General features: G+C 47.2%; 1 long non-coding RNA gene across 1 annotated transcript in view; it reads right to left on the reverse strand.

The window, feature by feature from the left end:
• The window catches only part of LOC136793471 (uncharacterized), a 466,580-nt gene that overhangs the window by 392,385 nt on the left and 51,085 nt on the right, over window positions 1-23,110 (reverse strand). The gene's annotated exons all lie outside the window — the stretch shown is intronic.

The following is a 23,110-nucleotide window of genomic DNA, read 5'->3' on the forward strand; positions in this document are numbered from 1 at the left end:
TTAAATGCCAGTTGAGTGGCCCCAAACCACAAGGCCAGTGAGAAAAGGCTCTGGGCAAGAAACCAATCCAACAAAATAAAGGAAATTCAGAAGCAGCAGACACAATGCAGGGATCCGAGCAGACATACCGTGGGGAAAAACCTATGACCAGTATCCTTAGGGTGGTGGGGTGGTGGAAGGAGATGCTGCATCCACAAAAGAAGGGCAGCTGAGTATAAAACAGGTACATTCAGGTAATGAGAAGGAGAGAGAGAGAGCTCTTAGAAATGAAAAGTATGAGAGCAGAGCTAAAGGAAAATGATTTCAAAGTTTGCAAGATAAAATTAAGGACAGATTCCAAAAAGGTGAACAAAAAGACAGAGATAGAAAGTAAGAGACAAAAAAAATAAGGAATTAGGGGATTCATCCAAGAGGGTCCAACATTCGAACAACAGGAGTTCCAGAAACAGAGAACAGAAGAAAACAAAGAAGAATAAATTATCAAATAGCAAAGTCAACGGAAAGTCCATAAATAATACCCCCAAATGGAGCAGTAAAAAATATAAGCCCATTTTAGACATACAGAATTAAATTCCAAAAGAAAGAGCTATAACAAGAGTGACAATCGTTTCCCCTGGAGAGGTGCAAGAATCTAAAGAGAGAGAGAGGACTCAGGGTAGCGACTGCCGTTTTGGTTACTAGCCTGGCGGTGCCATGTGACTTGTAACACTGCATACATTTATTACTTTCAGTGAAAAAGAAAAAAATTCCTGAAAAAATGAAACATTACAGAGAAATCTAAAGTCCTCTTTCTCCTCCTCAGAAGGTGCCTTTTTCTGGTTTTGTGTGTACATGTACCGACAAAAACTATATATTATTACTGTTTTTACTCCACTTGTACACAGTTGACATATCATTTAAAATGTTCCAGGGCAGCTACCAGAAAATGGAACGTTCTGGCTCACGGATCCCAGGAGGAACTCCCCAGGCTTTTGTCCCTTCCTCCGACAGTGTGAACTAACAGCTGCCCAACCCACAGATTTGGGGGGAACGAGAGGCACCACTGTCCTGCCTCCAGAGGGGAGGGGGTGAGACCGCAGGGAGAGCGGAGAACTTCCGAGCAGAGCTGGAGGGGTGGGTGGAGACTTGAGGCCCCTCTTCCACGCTGACCTAATTCCAGGGCTTCTGCCCCCTCCCTGCTCTGACAGTGAAGTTTTAAATCTGCCCACCTTGTCCTCATAAAAGTAGCTTTTATTGTCATAGGATTTAGGCCATGTAGTATTTCATACATTCACACCATTTTAATTCTGTATTATTAGACTGTGGCTGAAGAAAAGCCCAGTTGGTTATAAAAACAAAGAAAATGTTATTGAGAAGATGTACTGAAAGGGAAACAGCAGAAAGAACCCTCGAGTCTGGCTTTTGAGCATCAGAATCTAGTGGTCTGAACTCCGAAGGCACACATCCATCTGAGCTAGAGGCACAGGGCGCGCTCATTCAGGGCTGCTAAGAGCAGGCCCTGTGGGGTCCCGGTTAGAGCCATGCCCAGATGCTGACCACCCACCAGGCCCCTCCTTGTTAGAAAACACAGTTCCCTGCAGGGACTCAACAGGCACAATGAATTCCATTGGGCTATACTTGAAATTCATTAAAAGCAGTAAAAACCAGAAGGTGAGGAAAGAGTCATGTAGAGCCCATGTCGAGACCCCGATACCGTGTCCATTGGCATAAAGCCCTGCAGCCTCTAAGGACCACAGAAATTGCAAATGTGTGACTTGCCACCCCCAAAGGTGTCTAAGGGATTCATTTTGCTGTGTGTTTGCCGTGTCTGCTGGACACTAGATTGCAATATCCCAGTTAGGTGATGGCTATCCCCATTCCAGACACTAAAATTCCTTATTTCAAGAAATTTTGTGTATAAGGTATTTTTCCTAGCTTATCCATCCATAAGCTAAATATTTTATTTATTGAATGTAGTGACTTGAATAGCGTCCCCCCAAAATTCACATCCAACTGGACTTCTAGAACCTGACCTGATTTGGAAATAGGGTCTTTGTAGATGTCATCAGTTAAGATGAGGTCATAATGGGTCAGGTGGGCCTTAAATCCAATAACTGGCGTTCTTATAAGGAGAGGAAACACACAGGGAAAGAGGCCGTGTGAAAACGGAGGAAGAGATTGCAGGGATGCGGCCACAAGTCAAGAAACACCAGGAACTTCAGGAGCTGGAGGAGGCAGGAAGGACCACCCCCTGGAGCCCCCAGAGGAAGCTCGGCCCTGCGGACACCTTGACTTTGGACTTCCAGCCTGCAGAGCTATGAGAAAATAAATATCTGTTGTTTTAAGCCCCGAGTTTGTGGTGGATTTGTTAGGGCAGCCCCAGGATATGGGTACATTCAGCGTGTATGTGAAAGGGAAGAGCTCCTGTGAAACTGTCACTTGATCTACATCAAACACGCAAGCCATTAACTGTTTTATAGAAGTTGGGGGCTCTCAAAAAGCCAAGCACTTTTAGGAACAGACAGCGAGCACATCCTTCCCCTGGCACTGGGGACACAGCTTGGGCTTTGCAGGCAAGCCGGCCTTCCTCCTCTTGAGGACGGAAAGTGACCGCTGGCCCCGGACTCCAGGCCCGGCCGGTCCTGCTCTTCAGAAAGGGCCTGACTCAGAGCTGTGTCACTGAACAACTCCCATACCGTGGACACCGCTGATGAGAACAATATCTTACCAAATATTTTGTTTTTCAGGAAGACATCCACCTAATAAAGGGGAAAACAAAGGTCTGTGCCTGTCAGAATTGTCTCCTTTGGGCTTCATTATAAATCTCGCTGCCTCATTTGGAGGCTCAGGGAACTTGGTATAAAATGACCCTCTTTCCCCTCTAAAATCTATGTGGCCACATCAGTGTTAAAATTACTTTTCCAAAGAGCTTATTGCTTTTTTTTGGGGGGGGGGGGCTTTTCTCTGCTTTATTAATAATGCATGGGGCATGTCCATGAATTCCCTCCCAGTTTTATTTCCTAACCTGAATACTTTGGAAATGACGCTGAGACCCGCTGGCTGGACCCTCAAAGAGAGACACGTAAACAGGAGCTTAAATGAAACCTGTGCATCTCTCTCCCATCGGTCCCTCCGGGCTGAAGGACCACTCAGCAGTTATCGGTAGATAACTTCATATGTGTCCAAAGGAGAGGCTTCCAAGCAGAGGCCTTGCTTCACACAAAAGCTCACTGCTCCCCACAGCTGATCTGGACAGTCGCTAGCGGGGCGTGAATTGCACAGGCTTTGGGGTCTCAAATGGTTCTGCTGCCCCCTGACCATGTGACACTGACAAGGCACTGGACCTCTCGGGGCCCCTGTGGTGCATCTGTAGGTGCAGGTCACACCGCCCCCTCCAAGGGCTGCTGGGAGTCAGCCGGACTAAGGACGTGGTGTTCCCACCAATAGGGGCTCGGCTAGAGCTGGACCCCAGACCCCCTTCCCAATACATCCTCAATCTAACGCTCCCTTTTTCTAGAAAACAGCCACAGACAGTCATCCTTCAGGGGGAAAAGGAGTGACACTTACTGAATGCTTATTATGTGCGGGTTAGCAGCCACGGGATTTACCTGTTATTTCATTTGAAATGTCACATAACATACACAAAACACCAACAGTTTGAAGTCATTTGAATTTCCAGAGACAAACCATTTTAAAAACTCACTTTTCAAAACATTGCCAAAAGCACAAAGTAATTCTTGAAGTCCTAATGTGAGGCTCTGGGGACCGGCCGTCCTCGTGGGCCAGAACTGGGAAGTAGGCCTCCCGGTGGCACATAGCGGCACTTTGGCAACACCCACCAATATTTTAAGAATATTGACGCCTCAACTAGTCCACGACTTCATACATCATAAGTGCTCATTGCCTCTGACCCAGCAATTTCAATTCTAGGGCTGAGTGCCATGGAAATGCTAGTCTACAGGCACCACGACGTATGTACCATCATGTTGATTATACGGTGGTTTGAAATAGCAAGTGATTAGAAACCACGAATCACTAAAGCCAAGGGACTCGTTAAACACACGATGGGACATCCATTGACTGTGATTCTACCCAGGCTGTTAAGAGGATGGGGTAGATCTCTAAGCGCAAGCGTGGAACAATTTCCAAGACACACTGGGCGTAAACCACGAGTGGTAGAAGAGGACACACACGTCCAGGTTTTCATTAAATGAAGTGCATGCGTAAATATATGTGCTTTAATATGTGAGCAGGTACCTGGAATGCTACCCAAGGAACTAGGGACCGTGGGTGCCTCTGGGGAGGACACTCAGGGTCTGCGATGGGAGCGGAGTGTCTTGTATACTCGACTCCCACATTGATGACTATTGAATTGTTTACCGGTCTGGTAAAAATCAAAAAGCCATGCTTTTGGTGACCAAGTTCACTGAGCACCTACGATGTGTGAGGTCGTGGACTAGATGAGGCGGGGAGGGGCCCGGCCCGCGGCTGGCAGGGCGCAGCATCTTGTCCGTTTCAGAGTTGCTGGGCTGCGTGCACTTCCCGTGGGGGCTTCTGTGCTGGGATGGGGGGAGCGGTCGGGAAGACTCACCTCTTCCCCAGGAGAGATCAGAGCGCAGGTCCTACCAAATGCCTGGGCTTAAAACTCGGCCTGTGCGAAGGTCACCAGGGCTTGGAGCTCCCCCACTCCCCAGTGGGGACAGACCGGTGGCCAGTCTTCCAGAACCATAAGCCTGTGTTTCATCCGTGACGTTATTCCAGTTTCCAAACTGCTACTTGGCAAATGAGAACAAAGCAGCCAGAGACACAGCCCCCCAACTCTGCCCCGCCTTCCCCCAATGCCGGCCCTACGTGCTGGAGGCCGAGAGGTGCAGCTTCAATTCAGAAGGTGAATTAAGACAAAATCCAGACAATTCCGGTCTGCTCTCAGTAGTTAGTAAAAAGTGCATTATGGGGACTTCCCTGGTGGCACAGCGGTTAAGAATCCATCTGCCAGCGCAGGGGACATGGGTTCAACCCCCGGTTTGGGAAGATCCCCCATGCCGCGGAGCAGATAAGCCCATGCGCCACAACTACTGAGCCCACCTGCCACAACTACTGAGCCCGCGCACCACAACTACTGAAGCCTGCACGCTTAGAGCCCGTGCTCCGCAACAAGAGAAGCCACCGTAAGAAGCAGCCCATGCATGGCAATGAAGATCCAATGCAGCCAAAACAAACAAACAGACAAACAAAAAGCGCATCATCTGAAGCGCCTTCTCTGAAGTAATGCATATTTAGAGAAAAAAGTCTAGCCTGCCATCCATGGGACACTCTAACTTGTACTTGGACAAGACGTGCAGTTTGCTGCCACCATCTCATCGCAAATCTGCAGCTTCTTGTGTCTCAGTCTTTCAGGAGTGACTTTTCTCCTGCTCCCAAGGGTGGGTGAACTCATCTTGAGCTGCTCTTTCCTCTGCATGTGGGTCACACCGGTCCTGCAGGGCCCCACCCATGCTCCCCTCCCCACAAAGTCCCCAGGACCAGCCCTGGCACCCAGGTCCCTCCCTCCCTTCCCTCCCTCCCGGAAAATGTGACCCTGACCTCTGCTGAACTGAGGACTCAGAAGCTGTCCTCAGCTGGCTCCTCCACTGGAGGCTGGGGGCTAACCCCCATTTGCCCCCCAAATCCTGAACCAATCAGAGACAAGGAGTAAGGCAGAGGGGGGTAGATGTCTCCCTTGGCCCTCTAGGAGAATGTGGCTCAGGTGCCAGGCGCCAGCTGGCTTCCTAGTCTCACCTCCCACGAGCAGGTGACTCCCAGGCAGGCCAGACCCTCCCAGTCAACACAGGCTCCCCAGAGGACTGGCCACGAGCTCCCACTTTTATTACTATTATTATTAATCTCACCATCACCTCTATCAATAACCAGCCCACAGGGCTTCCCTGGTGGCACAGTGGTTAAGAATCCACCTGCCAATGCCGGGGACACGGGTTCGAGCCCTGGTCCAAGAAGATTCCACATGCCGCGGAGCAACTAAGCCCGTGCGCCGCAACTACTGCGCCCGCGAGCCACAACTACTGACGCCCACTCACCTAGAGCCCGTGCTCCGCAACAAGGGAAGCCACAACAGTGAGAAGCCTGCGCACCGCAACGAAGAGTAGCCCCCCTTCACCACAACTAGAAAAAGCCCGTGCGCAGCAATGAAGACCCAACGCAGCCAAAACTAAAAACAAATAAATAACTTAATTTAAAAAAAAAAACTCCCACAGCCTACCAATCTCACTAGGAATCGCACTTGGCACAAATCGGGAGGCTGTCTGGTAAGACAACACTCCTCCCCAGAGTCCAAGCAAACATTTGGACTCAGGGAGCAAAGGAGATTTAAGATTGAACCAGAAGAGGTGGAGCCGGTTTCCATCCTAAAGCCCTGCTGCCCCCAGGTGGGGAAACGGTTGCTGGAACAGGTCTGCTCGGCTTGTGTACGACCTCCTCCTCCTCCGTCTGAGGGCAAAGGGGGGCTGGCAGGGGAGTCCAGGAGGGTGGGCCCCCAATTAGGATACGTTCTTCCTCTGCAAAGGAGAAGATTATTCTGGCCTTTGAGATCTCCAGAAAAACCTCTGTAATGTCCCCTCTTCCAGGCCCTAGCTATTTTCCTAAACCGGTGCAGAGAAAATGTGAAGTTGGGAGGGCTATCCCTTGGGTGCACTGTGGTGTGCTGGAGCACCAGCAGGTGACAATGCTGGAAATATTGGGGGGACAGAGCCAGGGGGTGTCCCAGACCACGGAACACAGTCCCAGGCATGGTGTCTTTCAAAAGGTATGTGACACTCAAAGGTGGTCAGCGACAGCTGGAATCCACATGGCTCGTGTAGCTCTAACTGTGCACTCCCCCAGAAGCAGTCAGCATTTGGACAGTTCCTAAAGTTCAGCTGATTTAAAAGCAAACTTGTTTATCACTGCAAATCCCTGGGCAATTCACCGGGGAGGATAAGAAGCAGAGCCCTTGCTTGTCATGTTCAAGATGAGACAAAACGCAATATTCAGGCTGCAAAGGAAACCTGGTGTTTGCGGAGAGCAGAAGTGACGGTTTATTAAAAAATATAGGCTATGCTGGGGAAAAAGTAATATTGGGTTTTATGATTATTTCATACTGGGAATTGTTACACAGCTCCATGTCTGTTTTTTATATAACTACAGATTGCAATAATATATTTTGTAGCTTGTAAAGTTCTGAACAAGCAATTTTTACACAGCTACATTTAGTAGGTTGTTTTTTAAAAAAGGAAAAAAGCTCACATTAAGAAGAGAGAAAATAAGCCTTTGGGAGAATTAAAACTACAACATTTTTCACATCATTTCCTTGGAGTCTGATAGAACCTGTTTTAATGGTCTGGCTCTGATGTCCACCTGGATCGGATCAAGCAGAGCTTTACAGTGAGATCACGGCACCATTTGCTGGAACTGGTCTTTCGTGGAGCTTCTGTAGGCCAACAGACAAACTGTCAGCCCCAGGAGCTCTCTCAGGATTACAGAACGGTGGGCAAAATGTTTACATATTCACAAACGTTCTTAAGTCTCTCCCATGCCTGGGCACCAAGGAGCACAGTCGGTGCATGATCTTGGGTGAAAAACACACAGACCCACAAAGACGTGGAAGAAACTGAAATGAATATTACTAAGGGAAATAAGCCAATTTGGAAAAGATACATACCGTGTGATTTCAATTATATGACATTCTGGAATATGTAAAACTATGGAGACAGTATAAAGGTCAGCGGTTTCCAGCGTTTGGAAGGAAAATGAGTAAATGGAACATAGGGGGGTGTTAGGGCAATGAAACTGTGATGCAATGTACTATAATGGTAGATATATGTCACTAGGTATTTGTTAAAATCCACAGAACATACAAAACCAAGAATGAACCTTAATGTAAACCATGGGTTTGGGATAATGTGTCAGTGATGGTTTATCAATTATAACAGATGTACCACTCTGGTACAAGATTCTGCTGGCGGGGAAGCCTGTGTATGGGGAGAGGGAACATATGGAACCATCTGCACTTTTTGTTCAATTTTGCTGTAAATCTAAAGCTGCTTTTAAAAATAAAGTCTATATTAAAACAACAACAACAACATAACCACAGTCCTTGCAGAACTTACAGACGGGGAGGAAAAAAGATCACCCAAATGAGTCACACACGACCACGCAGACGTACAGCAGAGATCGCTCCTCCAAAGGGGCATTCAGGACCCCAAAGACGCTGCCAGTCAGTGGTCAACCAGTTCCAAACTCCTACCCAAATCCATCCTTGCTGGTGGACTGGAGTCTCCAAGTATGGACAGTGTGGTCATGGACAGTCTTTCCACGACCAGTAACATTTTAGCACAAAACAGTTTAGTGCCCAAAGTTGCTAATTCTCTCATTGCAAACACCTAACCCCCTTCAGGACGGCATCGATAAAAGTGATAAGAACCGTATTAAATCTTCCAACAGAGCCACGAGGCTCTTATCTCAGAGCCCCCGGAAGCCTGCTAACACTGCCATGTCCGATGCAACCAGCCTTTTAAGGAAGTGCTTTCTTCAAAAATTACAATAAATTACTCCCTTGGTTTCAGGAGAGTGTGTGACACAAACGAGATAATATCAGCCAATGCTTTGCCCTGGGTTTTAAAAAGAAAGTGGGCTTTGTTTGCTGAGATGCCCATTTTTGAGACACATGAGCTTTGAACACACCTGACTGTCCAGGTCCTTCTTCTGCACAGTGACCTTCCTTCGGGAAGAACAGATGCTCAGCGACCCAGGCAGCTCCCGGGTGAGTCCGGAAGGGGCGGCAGAAGTGGGGTCCCTGTGGAACAGGCTCTAATAATGAGCACTTTCTTCCAGGGCGAGGCCCGGGCTCCCTCACACGCTGTGGTTTCATCTCACACGCTGTGGTTTTTCAGCGCCCCCACCTTACAGCTCGGTGGGCACCAAACTCCAAACCCACAACAAATGGGCTTAATCGGGCTGTGAATGGACTTAACTTGGTCTCAGAGAACCAGAGCTCTCAAGGCTCCTCCAGCTCCAGGGAGCGAGAGGAGAGGGCTTTAAAGAGGTAGATGAAAATCTAGAAACAATAAATGCTGGAGAGGGTGTGGAGAAAGGGGAACCCTCCTGCACTGCTGGTGGGAATGTAAATGGATACAGCCACTATGGAGAACAGTGTGGAGGTTCCTTAAAGAACTACAAATAGAACTACCATATGACCCAGCAATCCCACTACTGGGCATATACCCTGAGCAAACCATAATTCAAAAAGAGTCATGTACCACAATGTTCACTGCAGCTCTGTTTACGATAGCCAGGACGTGGAAGCAACCTAAGTGTCCATCAACAGATGAATGGATAAAGAAGATGTGGCACATACATACAATGGAGTATTACTCAGCCGTAAAAAGAAACGAAACTGAGTTATTTGTAGTGAGATGGATGGACCTAGAGTCTGTCAGAGTGAAATAAGTCAGAAAGAGAAACAAATACCATATGCTAACACATATATATGGAATCTAAGAAAAAAAAAGATCATGAAGAACCTAGGGGTAAGACAGGAATAAAGACACAGACCTACTAGAGCATGGACTTGAGGATATGGGGAGGGGGAAGGGTAAGCTGGGACGAAGTGAGAGCGTGGCAGGGACATATATACGCTACCAAACGTAAAATAGCTAGCTAGTGGGAAGCAGCCGCGTAGCACAGGGAGATCAGCTCGGTGCCCTGTGTCCAACCAGAGGGGTGGGATAGGGAGCGTGGGAGGGAGGGAGACGCAAGAGGGAGGGGATATGGAGATATATGAATATCTATAACTGATTCATTTTGTTGTAAAGCAGAAACTAACACACCATTGTAAAGCAATTATACTCCAATAAAGATGTTAAAAAAAAAGAGGTAGACAGCCACTTTCACCACAAATATGCACTCACTTGGTTGGGGGAAAGGGGGTGCAGCCCTCGGGCCCTGCAGTCCTAGAGGACAGGGCCAGGGAGGGGAGAGGAAGAGTGAGACCTGCACCCCTAACAGAAGTGGAGTGAGAGGCCAGCGGGCCCCATCTGTCCAACACGGTCCAGGCAGGACTTCAGGGCCACACGTCCAGGAAGCTCCATTTATGATGACTGGTCAAACCTACCTTAACTCCCTCCCCTCAAACCAAACTCTGATCCTAAAGCAGATGCAAAAGAAGGGTCACCAGATGTGTGACAAAGCGCTCCGCAAACCAGGCTGAAAGGCAGACAGTCCCCATTACAGGGAGAGGCCACCCATCCCGGGATGTGAGTCAGCCCTGCAGAGAACTTCATAGGGTGACACGGAACCCACTGCTGTCTGAAAGGGTGAAGCTGGTGGGAGCCTGAGTGTCTCATCCAAGCTGGGGTTCAAATCCTCTTGCCCAAAACATAGGTGAATATTTACATGCCTTTTCAAAAACAAAAACAAAGGAATGATAAAATGAATGGATGACCTTATTTTTATCAATTTCATTATAAGTTATAAATACATTATAAATGTATAATTACACATGAATTAATTTTGCATATGATAAAAAACATTAGCTCTCACGTGGAGGTGAGAAGAGACAGGAGGGGACAGGAGGGCAAGGTAGGTTTTTCTCGGTATACCTGGCTTTATATTTGAATTTGGAGCTACATAAATATTTTCTAAAAAATAAATAAAGGATAAAATGTTAAAAAGTGGTCCCTAAAAATCAAAAAACAAACAGAAACAAATAAACTCCACAGTAAATCGAGTTGGTGGCGACCACACAGAGAAAAAATTACTTCACATGAATCTAAGCGCATTATTTTGACTGTTCGGCCTTTAGTTTAATCTATATATAGCCTGTGGGCAAAGGGGAATCTTACACTGCATTCAATCGTCTTATTCTTTTTAATAATGTCCATATTCACACTGGGTTATTCACCATTATCCACGTTCCCTCCCTGCAGCTGGATTTCACATTCCTGCCCCACTGGCTTAAGTCTTGGCTCGGTGACATGCAGGGTCCACCCCACTGAACTGAGCATGGGCCATGCAACTTGAGATGCCAAAAAAAAAGTGAGCGGAAAAGATGCTGCCAGAAGTTTAAAAGCCAGCTTTTAGTCCACCGAGGCTGTTTTCTCTCGACCGTAACAATCAAGCATGTTCCAGAAAGAGGGGCTACATCAGGGTGGGGCTCTGAGCGAAGTCAGCGGGAAACAGAGCCACAGCCAACCGTGAAGGGCACGGTCAGGAACACGCGATAAACCCTTGTGGTCGCAAACCACTGGGATCCGGGGCTGTTTCTACACTATGACCTAACTTATCTCTACCAATAATGCTTGGTTACATAACAAATAGCATAATTATTTATACACAATAAGGAACATGGTACTTGTGCCGTTAGGAACCAAGATTTTCAGTGCAAAAGAGAAACAGACATAAAATTAGTTTCAAATAATTGAGTATAAGACCTTGTCATCTCTAATTTGAATTGTAGATATGGGTATGAACTCATAATTTTTTTTCTTTCTAAAAAGCATGTAGTTCAGGGGCTTCCCTGGTGGCGCAGTGGTTGAGAATCCGCCTGCCGATGCAGGAGACACGGGTTCGTGCCCTGGTCCGGGAAGATCCCACATGCCGCGGAGCAACTAAGCCCGTGAGCCATGGCCGCTGAGCCTGTGCGTCCGGAGCCTGTGCTCCGCAACGGGAGAGGCCACAGCAGTGAGAGGCCCGCATACTGCATAAAAAAATTAAAAAAAAAAAAAAAAAGCATGTAGTTCACAACTCTGTTCACTGAAAAGGCCTGAAAATCAATGAGAGTCCGGTAGCAATGAGCACCCCTAGCACTCAGATTATGATCTCCAAGTGCCATTTCTCACTGAAAAGAACCAAAGATCCTCAGAAAAATAGTTCATTCCAGGTCTGGAGCAAGAAATGCTCCAAATGAGTTGGAGAACACTTTATCAGCCTGGACACACACACACACACACACACACACACACACACACACACACACACAGTCAAAGGCCACTGGGGTTTCGTCTAAACGTTAGGAGCTGGCGGAATAGGGAAAAGAAGAAAAAAACAAAGTGAACACCAAAAAGATTAATGTTGACTGCGATGTGGTATCTTAGATTGGATCTTACAGAAAAAGGGTGATGGTGGGAAAACTGGAGGAATCCAAATTAGAATCTTGAGTTTCGTTAATATGATCATGTACCAAAGTTGTTTCCTTAAGCTTGACAAATGCCCGTGTAATGTCAGGATGTTCACATTAGGGAAATGGTATAAAGAGGGTCTTAGGGATTCTTTGCACTGTCTTGGCAACTCTTTTGTAAACCTAAAATTATTCCAAAATAACAAGTATACTTTTAAAAATACGATGGGTTGAATCACAATAAAGTCATGGGTTCATAATAATACTGAAAATGACGAGGTTCATAATGATTGCGAGGGAACCAACTCATTTGTATGAATTATAACATATAAAAAGAAAGAATAAAGCATCTGTCTTGCCTTTTCTGTAGGGACTGTATTTCAGGTAAATCAAATAGTTAACGAAGGCAAACAGTCTTTATTTGCAGTTCAGTTAGTAAGTGCAGAAGCAATGATAGAATTTTAAAATTACCACACTGATACTATAACCACTATAGAGGGCATGGAAGTATGGTAATATTTAGAAAAATTACATTTGTAATTATTCTTTGATACAATAATTGCATCTGTAGAAATCTATCCCGGCGCACGTTAGACATATGCCCCAAGCTATTTAGTGAAGCACAGTTAGTAGTAGAAAAGACTAGAATTCACTCAAATGTTCATTAACGGGGACTGTTTGATCAAACAATGGTACATTAACAAAATGGAATACCACGCCGCTGCAGAATAGAAAGGAGGAGTTTCTCTATAAACTTATATGGAATTTAAGTAGAAAAAAGGCAGGGTGGACAAAAATACATATGGTATGTTCTTTTAAAAACGGTGGAGACTTTTTTAAAAATACATCAATATATATTTGAACATATGAAAATAAAGCAAATAATAAATTAAATACATTCCTAAAGGTATTTCATTAACCAATTAAATTAAAAGATATTTTTAATAGTTACTTTTGGAGGGAGACAGAACAGAGAGGAAGCAACAAGGAGAGAAGCCCAATCTTTTTGTGAATATACCTTATTCTATAGATTTGACTTTGGAAGGAGGTATCTATTTCATATGTGTCTAGAAACCAAAATTAAATTTAAAATCAGTCCCTAAAATTCAAAGTTGAGCCATATGCACATAACTGTGTTTCAAGTTAATGGCATAACTTCTTAGAGGGGAATTATTTTAAATAATTTTAAATCGCAGCAAGATAACTGTACATCCTAGTGGGATGTAGTCTAAGGACAAAAAGAACTGCGAGAACCTTTTACACTGATTGCAGGAATCAGTGGCGGCAGTGTTAGAGGTAAGCGTGATGGTGGGAGTATTATTCTGAGACTGTTGTGTGTGCAGGTGTGTTGCAAATCAGTAATTACGTTGGTGCAACTGGGAGATGGAATTTTCAGCATGGGAGAAAGGGAGATAGAGACATAAGACAAATGAGGTTAAATAAAAATTCTATGGGCTTCCATTTTAATTGAAACAACTAGTACGAAGTTATTGTTTCTTTATCTCTAAAGACATGTGTGTTTCCTAGCCTGACCACTGGAAAAGCCTAAAAGCAACAACCAACCCAGTAGCAATAAGCATTCCTACCACCTTATTTTCTAGGTCACACTAAAACTAAACAACCCTTCTTTTAAAATGTCTGATTCAGTAAGATGGAAAATGTACAAGATGAGCTGGGAATGTTTTGTCTTAGCAGAAGTTATCAAAGACTGGGTCAGGTCAAAAGGACTCAGAATCCAACGCGAAGATGCTCCCCTAGTCCCAAGATGGAACAATTTCAGAATCAATAAAGATAACAATTGCAACAGGTTAAATGTATCAAATTGTTCAAAGTCACAAGTTCATAATGATCTTTTCTTTTTTTTTTTTGCAGTGCACGGGCCTCTCACTGTTGTGGTCTCTCCCGTTGCGGAGCACAGGCTCCGGGATGCGCAGGCTCGGCGGCCACGGCTCACGGGCCCAGCCGCTCCGCGGCACGTGGGATCCTCCCGGACCGGGGCACGAACCCGCGTCTCCTGCAACGGCAGGCGGACCCCCAACCACTGCGCCACCAGGGAAGCCCCATAATGATCATTTTTTAAGCCTCACTGGTCACCTCTGGAGTATGCTAGAGAACTAGGCCATTATTTTGAAAGAGAGTAAACAGAGGGAATGGATCAAGCATTAATGCTGCCTTTCCTGTGTGAACTTTCTCTTATAACTAAAAAATTAATGAGAAACTTCTTTTCGTAGAAATAGTACATCTAATAAAGGAAGAATTATAATAACACCATTTGAAATTCAATCCCTAGTAAATTAACGGATTTGGGCTGATCATTGATGGCTTACAACATCATAACAAGAGAGAGAATCAGACATCCCTGCCTCTTGATGGAAGTGCATACATCTCCCTCTTGCCAAGAAAAACCCTCACAACCTTGACTGTGACTGAACTTTGAGATCTAATTACCAGCTTACAGGAAATACAGGGGAACGTGTGACTAACACACACGTGCGCGCACACACACACACACACACACACACGCACCATGCAGTCAGCAAAACCCAAGCTGTGGAAAACCCTACAGGACCAATAAAATGTTTTTTTTTCAACAAATAAATTGCAAGGGGTGTGAGAGAGTGAAGAGGAGAAGGAGAAGAACAAGAAATGTGCAGATTGAGTCTGATTTACACACCACCCCTGGGACATCTCCTTTTCACCAAAGGACAAAAATGAAGCTGGTTCCACACTAGACTCTAACTCCCATCATACAGGAAAGAGAAGTGATAAGAGAAAACGTTAAACAAAACCACAAATTACCATCACTGAGCCCAGGGCCTGGGAGGTGCCACAGGACAAATGCCCGGCTCCGTCGCAAGGCACTGGTAGGAAGGGAGGGGGGCAGAAGAAGGAGAGGCCACGGTTTATTCAAAGTCACGTAACAGACGCGTCAGACGCAGGCAACGTGTGACCCGTGTTTGGCTCCTGAAAACACAAACCAACTGTAAAAATACATTTTTTTAGGAAGTTGGGGGAAACTGAACACGGGTTGGGTACAGATTATATTAAGGAATTCTGCTGAATGTGATCGTGGGATTTTGGTTATGTTTTTCTTAAGTCCTCACCTGTTACAAATAGATATTAAAGTATTTGTGGGAGAAATCATGTGATGTTTGGTATTTGCCCTAAAATACTCCAAGAGAAGAAGCTTTTCAGGGTTTACAAAGGAGACAAAGGGCAAGTTCTGATGGGCCGGAGGCCGGTGGCCGGAACGGGGAAGCCTCTCCGCCCTTCTCTCTGTCAGATACACGTGGGTTTAAGGGATTTAATAAAGTTTCCCAATCTTTTGATTTCTTCACCTAAATCCTCCAACTGCTTGGTTCCAACGTGACCATAAAAAAGGCAAAAAAACAAGGCTAGGAAGCACTTGAAAAATGAAAGAATATAACTTACTGTCTCACTGCAGCATGCCTAATCTATGTCCAACAGCTAGAAACAGAAATTCTGTGGATTCCAGGCTTTGGACTGGAATATGATTCTAGCATTTAGTACATTTTTATTGTTGTTGTTTTTTCAAAATTTCACTTGTTTTTTAAATACTTACTGACCAAATGAGAAAACCTCATTTTGTGCAAATTAATGGTTCCAAACCTGGCCATAGATCAGAATTGCCCGTGGAGCAGTTAAACATACACGTCCCGAATCTTCTGATCCAGCTGGGCTGAGGGGAGCCAGGTACCCGTCTTTTAACAAGCTCCCCAGGTATTCTGGGAGCAGCCAGTGCTGCGAGGCATTTGGGAATCACCAGGTTGAGTAGGCCCATGTGTTGTGTGACTCTTGTGACAGTCACCCCATTGATTAAGTAATCCTGCAACTTCACCTGATGCAAGAAAACATGCGTGGCCGTCTATAGCAATATCTACAGTGATATCAGCTAACATGCACCAGACACTTATTATACACTCGGCATTTTGCGTGTACGAGCTCATTCAATCTTCGTAACAACCCCCTCTGGAGGTGTTATTAGTATCCCATTTTACTGATGTGCCACCTGAGGTTAGAAAAGATGATAAGCAATTTTTGCCCAAAAAGATCAAACAGCCAGTAAAGGGGGAAGCAGGAGACAAACTCAGACCCAGGGAATTCTGGGCTCCTGGTCTTACCCAGGATGCAAACTTGACTTTGAGGGTTTCACAACAGCAATAAAAGAAAGGTAACTGCATTTAAGAACTGTTTGCTTTTGTACTTAAATTTAGTTCTCACTTCCCTGCAGTTAGCAGACCTTCAAAATACACTGCTGCTGCCACCAGGGTCACCAAACACACTTTCAGGGGAAAACACACCATTTCTCTTTGCCTAAAATGTAAAAAAGGAAAGAGGAAGGAATGTATCTGGAAGTTCCTATACCTAATATGACTGTGAATTTTCTACCTCTACAGCACGTTTGCAGATTCCTGGATGCTCACTGAGTATCGAGTAACAGCCTGCAGAACTGAACTCAAGGAGGAAGCACCACACATGTCCAGATGCATCACAATGACAAACCGCCACAGCCGCCCGAGGCTTCCAGCGCCCTGCCCTGCCGGGACCCTGAGGCTTCCCCACCCCTGCAAGGCGTGGGGTCACTTCCAGCTCTGGCAGCTGCCACCTCAAGATGACAAGAGAGCATTTCAATAATAAGGGACTCAGAACAGTCTTTCAAAAGTAACTGTCAGGAACTTCTGTTACTGGACATGAAGGATTAACTGCTACTGGGACTGTCCCCCTACCATAAACAACTAGAAAATCAGACAAAATATATAAAACAACTGTTTTCAGAAAAAAGTGGACAAAAGACAATGCAAGACAGTGATCCCTAAGGGAAGAGAAACAAATGGATTGAGAGCTCACCGTCTGAGGCTGATTCTGGGCCACAGAACATTTGGGGGGAACCTGTGAATGAAAAATATTGCTGTCGTGTCAGTAAACAAAGGATGTTGTAGCCATCGAACCATCACATTACAGCCACCCAGATGGTGAGCCCTGAGGGAACTCAGGATGGAACAGGATGCCCGCCACCTAGCGGTCAGCTGCTGCAGCACCTCCACCCCCGATGGTGCCTCCCGAGGAGACTAAGGATGCGAAAGCACAGGACACCGGCCCCACGTAGCTGAGGGGTACATCAAAGGAACGATTTCAGTGAACCCAGACTCCTGCATCTTCCCATACACAGAAAAGTGCTACATTCCTTAACTAGAGATGTCTGGTTTTCTTTAATGAATGATAATCTTTTCATATTGCAACTACCCAGTCTTTGTTGCAAAAACTACATATCCTGGCTTCCCCCCCCCCCCCTCACCTCTTCAGAACAGTCCCTCAGAGCTATCTGAGATGCTGTGCCCTGGGCTTCAGTCAAGGACCAGACAAGGACATTAACATAGCTATTATCAACATGCTCTACATGCTCAAGGGAATAAAGGAACACAGGAACACAATGAGAAGAGATGTGGAAGATATTTTTTAAAGACCCAAGTAAAACTTCTAGACCTGAAAATACAGCATTTGAAATTTTAAAAGTGCACCTGATGAAATGAACAGCAGAACAGCCACCATACAAGAGATCAACGAACTTGGCTACATAGCAATAAAAACCGTACACAATGAAGCACAGGGAGAAAAAATATGAGCAGAGGCTCAGTGACCTCTGGAACAATATAAAGTGGTTTAAAGTACGTGTGATTGGAGTCCAATGCGGAGGAGAGGGGTGACAGAAAATATATTTGAAGAAATCAAAATTGAAAGTGATCCAAATTATGTGACATGTATAAACGCACAGATTCAAGAAGCTGGACAAGTATCAAACAGAATAAACATAAATAAACTAAGTAATTAATTAATTAAAAATAACACAGGCACATCACAATCAAATTGCTGTAAACTAGTGCTAAAGAGAAAATTTGAAAAGGAAGCAGAGGAAAAAGACACACCATTTGCAAAGGAATAAAGATAAGAATGATGGCAGAGCTCTTATCAGAAACTATAAAATCCAGAGCACAATGGATTTTTCTTTCACTAAATTGCTGAAAGAAAAACGTCAACTTGGAATTCTACGCTTAGCAGCAAAATACGTTTGAAAAAGAAAGGCAAAATACAGACTTTTTGAAACAGACAAAAAGCTGAGAGAATTCATCTCTAGCAGAAGTATACTACAAAAAATACAGGCAACTCTTCAAGCAAAAAGAAATGCTATTACACTATATTTAAATCCTAGAGCAACCACTAAAATAAGAACAAGACAACGAAATAAAAACTAATAAGCAAATAGTGGAGATAAAACTAAATATAAACAAATATTGAATCACTATGCTGTATCCCTGAAACTAATGTTATATGTCAACTACATCTCAATAAAAAGACAGAAAAAAATTGAATATTAAAGCTATTCAAATAATCCCAAAGAAGTCAGAAAAAGATGCAAAAAAGGAAGAAAGGACACAAAGAAGAGATGGGAAATAGAAAGCAAGAGAGTAGACTTAATCCCCAATATATTAATAATTAATTAATTAATGCCAGTAATTGCATTAAATGTAAATGTCATAAACACTCTGATAATTGAAGATAATATATTTCGGTCTTCATAACACACTGTATGTTGTCTACCAGGAACCCTCCACAGAATACAAAGCCCCAGTAAGTTCAAGTGTGTGGTCTCAGCTTGACTGCCCTCTGCAAGGGAGGCAGTGTGGAAAGTGTTTCCCTACTGTGTGCTGAAATCACCCCAGCTTCCATCCTCGGTCTTACCAGTCAACAAACATGCAGGGAGAGGTAAGTGGGGCTGGAGAGAGGACAGGGACCAAGGGGTGGATGTGGCCAGAAATCAGGTCCCCAAGAGGAGGTCATGCATGCAAACCACAGTGTCCAAGAGGACAGGGGCCTGGTCAGTGTCGACCTGGGCACATGCCATGCAAGGGGGAGGGCGGGGGCGACGGAGGGGCCTGCAGACTCTGTGGGCTCTGGAGTGGCGCTGCCCAGGCTAGCAGGGGCATCCAGGCCCCATCACCTGTGCCCACCACCCTGAACTCGTGCTGGGGTGAAGGGAGTGAGGGTACAAAGTTCCCCTGGAGAGCCTGCACAGAGAAGGTGTTCAAAGGATGCTCGCCAGGGCTCCCCTGGTGGCACAGAGGTTAAGAATCCGCCTGCCAACGCAGGGACACGGGTTCGATCCCTGGTCCGGGAAGATACCACACGCCGCGGAGCAACTAAGCCCATGCGCCACAACAACTGAGCCTGCGCTCTACCCGCAAGCCACAACTACTGAAGCCCACATGCCTAGAGCCCATGCTCTGCAACAAGAGAAGCCACTGCAATGAATGGCCAGCATACCACAACGAAGAGTAGCCCCCGCTTGCGGCAACTAGAGAAACCCCGCGCACAGCAACAAAGACCCAATACAGCCAAAAATAAATAAAATACAATAAATAATTTTTTTTTAATTAAGAAATGCTTTTTTTTAAAAAAAGGATGCTCGCCGAATCTGGAGCCTGGGCGTTTGTATGCAGACTGTGCTCCTGGAGAAATTTTACAGCAAACCTAAGTCTCTGATGTCCTGGTAATTTTAAAAGCTCTTCTGTTTGTATTACGGAGACACTCCAGCTTAGGGAAAGGTGCCTCTGCACCAACACGAGAAATGTCTTGCAAATGACGAGGAAAACATGGTTTCCAGCCACTAGGAAAACAAGTTGTACAATCGCCAAACAAGAAGAGATATGCTGACATTCTGAATGCAGAGCAGAGCAATGAAAACAGTTGAGAAGAAGTTTATGTGGAAATTTATCCCTATCGTATATTGATAAGACCCCAAAATATGCCGGGCCCAGCCGCTCCGTGGCACGTGGGATCCTCCCGGACCGGGGCACGAACCCGCGTCCCCTGCATCGGCAGGCGGACTCTCAACCACTGCGCCACCAGGGAAGCCCCCACATTTTATTTCATTTGTTTCCACCTTAAGTTGCATAAGCTCTAGAAGTGGGGCCTCTGTGTCCCCACTGTAAAATTAGGGTATGAGTTTCCCGCTACCTCTTACCTCAATAGCTTAGTAGTTGATAACAGGCTCTGTGCCACTCGGTGGACACGGAACCCTCATTTAACCCTAAACAACCTTGCAAAGTAGGACCACCACCCCTTTAACAAGTCAGAAAGCTGAGACAGAGACGCTAACGGGAGGAATCTATGTCAGAAAGTCACGGCTTTGCAGAACAAAACCCAGGGGCCACCATGATCCAACCTCCGGCGTGCAGACCAGCCCTCTCTCCTCCCCTCCCCCAGGTGAGGAGTGGCTTGGGGGGACCCCGGTCGTGGGGCGGGGAGAGAGCACTCTGCCCAACACCTGGGACACAGCGTGCGCATGTCTGGCGGGACCGGGGCTCCGGCCGCGTCCTCCACACCCAAGCCCCATACACACCCAGACCTCACAGCCGCTCTACTCGCGATGGAAAGTGCCACCCGAGGCTGCCCAGCTGCAGCTCAGGGAAGAAGCGGTGACTCGCGGCAGGGGTGCCGATGAGCCAGCTGAAGGGTCCGCCCTAAGGACGGCGGCTGCACCTGGCGTTTCCGCTTTTGCGTCCAGCCGCAACCGCTCCAAAATCACAGCGGCCCTTTCTTAACCCGGCGTTATTTTTCCAGGTACTTTCACCCGGAGCATTTCCTTCCATCCCGGGACGGTGGCTGGAGGGTTGAAGACAGAGCCACCAAGCCCAGGCTGGGGGACTTCGGCCTCAGGCCCAGGACAGATGGCGGGGGCTGTGCCGGGCCCCTCCCGCCTGCCCATACCCCTTGCCAAGGCGTGTCTGGGGGAGAAGGACCAGGGTCCTTCTCTGTGTCCTCCCAAACGGACACTGTCATCGCCACAGTCAGAACCGGCTCTGCCTCCAGCGCGGGGGGCGGGGGAGCACCAAGGGGCACCCATGACAGTCACCCCACCTTCTGCCCCCGAGAGCAGGAGGGGGCCTTGGCTCTGCGCTTACCAAACGACCGACAGGGCGTGGGGAAGACGCACAGCAGGAGGTCGGCCCCCTGGTGGGGCAGGCGAGGTAGGGAGCAGGGGCCCCAGCTCCACGGGGCCGACCTCCCCTGTCCAGGGAGCAAAGCGCTCCCCTCCGCAGTCTGCTTCGCCCCATGAAACGCCTCTGACTCCGCGCCCGCCCCCCGCCGCCCCCGGGCTCTCCCACCTGCTCCGCCATCTCCAGGGAGCAGGCGGGGCCGAGACAGCGATGGGGGCGGTGCTGAGGGGCGGGAGGGGTCGACTCAGTAGGGAGTTGCCGCCCCGACGCCCAGAGTCCCCACTGAGCGCTGACGTCTGGAGGCGTGCCCTCCCTCAGGCTGCGTCCACTGACGCCCCCACGACGGCCACAACGTGGTGAGGGCCACCATCCCTGTGACGACGTCGTGGAGGCGGCCTAGCTACTTGGCAAGTACGAGCGGCGTCCTTAGGCAGGTCCGCACCTGTCAGAAATGCTCAGAGCTCCAGCATCAGGACCCTCACAAACGCAACCCGCGGGGGCTTAAACCTAACGGGAGCCCACGGCTAGAAGCAGGCGGCTCTGGCTCCATGGCTGGACGCAGCGAGGGTCGGCCTCCCTGCGGGTCCCTCCGGCTGCCACATCCCCCCGAAGGCGGAGGGGAAGGAGGAGGAAGAGGCAAAGAAAGTCCCTGTGTCCCTGGGCTCAGGGAGAATTAGGAGCCATCCCAGAAGCCCCAAACGTCCAACATCTCGTTGGCAAACAGTCACTGCAGGAGTGTCTGAGAGGCTGTAAGGCCTCAAGAAGGATGGGATGTGGGAGACGAGGGATATGTCCACACCCCTGATTTCCCAAACCCCTCTGCACCTGAGGGGGCTGCGTTTTCTTTCCTTTGGGTGTAGGGATTTCCTCTGGATAACAGTGATTGCTGCGCGGTTGGTGGCGAGGAAGACGGCCTGCGAGCTAGTGACAAGGTACCTACGGGGAGGGAGGGGTCTCAGTCCAGGTGGATCAGCCCCAAATAAAAGTAATGTGCGTGCAACCTTTACTGACAAGCTGTGGGCCCCAGGTGCAAACCAACTTCAGATTAATTGAAAAGAACTTAATGAACACCTGTTTCTCAGTCACTAAATAACTGGACCCGACAGTGTCCAGGCTGCAGCCTTAACTTATAAAAACTAGATGGTCAGGGCTTCCCTGGGGCGCAGTGGTTGAGAATCTGCCCGCTGATGCAGGGGACACGGGTTCGAGCCCCGGTCTGGGAGGATCCCACATGTCGCAGAGCAACTAGGCCCGTGAGCCACAACTACTGAGCCTGCGCGTCTGGAGCCTGTGCTCCGCAACAAGAGAGACCGCGACAGTGAGAGGGCCTCGCACCGCGATGAAGAGTGGCCCCCGCTCGCCACGACTAGAGAGAGCCCTCGCACAGAAACGAAGACCCGACACAGCCAAAAATAAATAAATTAATTAATAAACTCCTATCCCCAACATCTTCTTTTTTAAAAAAAAGAAAAAAACGAGATGGTGAGAAGGACACCGGGAAGGGGGGTCCACGCACGTCAGGAAGGCTTCGGCGCATTCTCTGTAATGGGGGCAGGGGAGCTGCCCCGACCCCATCCCACTCCAGCCCCAAATTAGCCCAAACCCGATGTTCCTGAAAACCAGAAGCTCGCCATAAGGGTCAGATCATCCCAGCTCCCGGTTTCTGGGTTAAGCTGACAAATGTATTTAACTTGAAAACCAGAATGAGTGACTCCTGGAAAAAAAACTCCTATTAACTTTTCTTTCATGATTAAGAACCAAAAGCTGATTGATAAATAATGTAAGTGCGTCACTTACATTAAAAGCAACATGAGAACATCAGAGAAGCAGGTTACGGTAGGTAGAAAACAACAGTTCTTAAAGGCGTCCTGTCATATTTAATCAAGCCCTGACGCCTGCCGAAACTCGTGCAGTTGGGGCTGCAGCTGCCCCCGGGGGAACCTGGAAGCCGATGGGGCCAGAGCCC

This window comes from Kogia breviceps, chromosome 2 (assembly GCF_026419965.1).
Source record: "Kogia breviceps isolate mKogBre1 chromosome 2, mKogBre1 haplotype 1, whole genome shotgun sequence".
Classification (NCBI taxonomy): Eukaryota; Metazoa; Chordata; class Mammalia; order Artiodactyla; family Physeteridae; genus Kogia; species Kogia breviceps.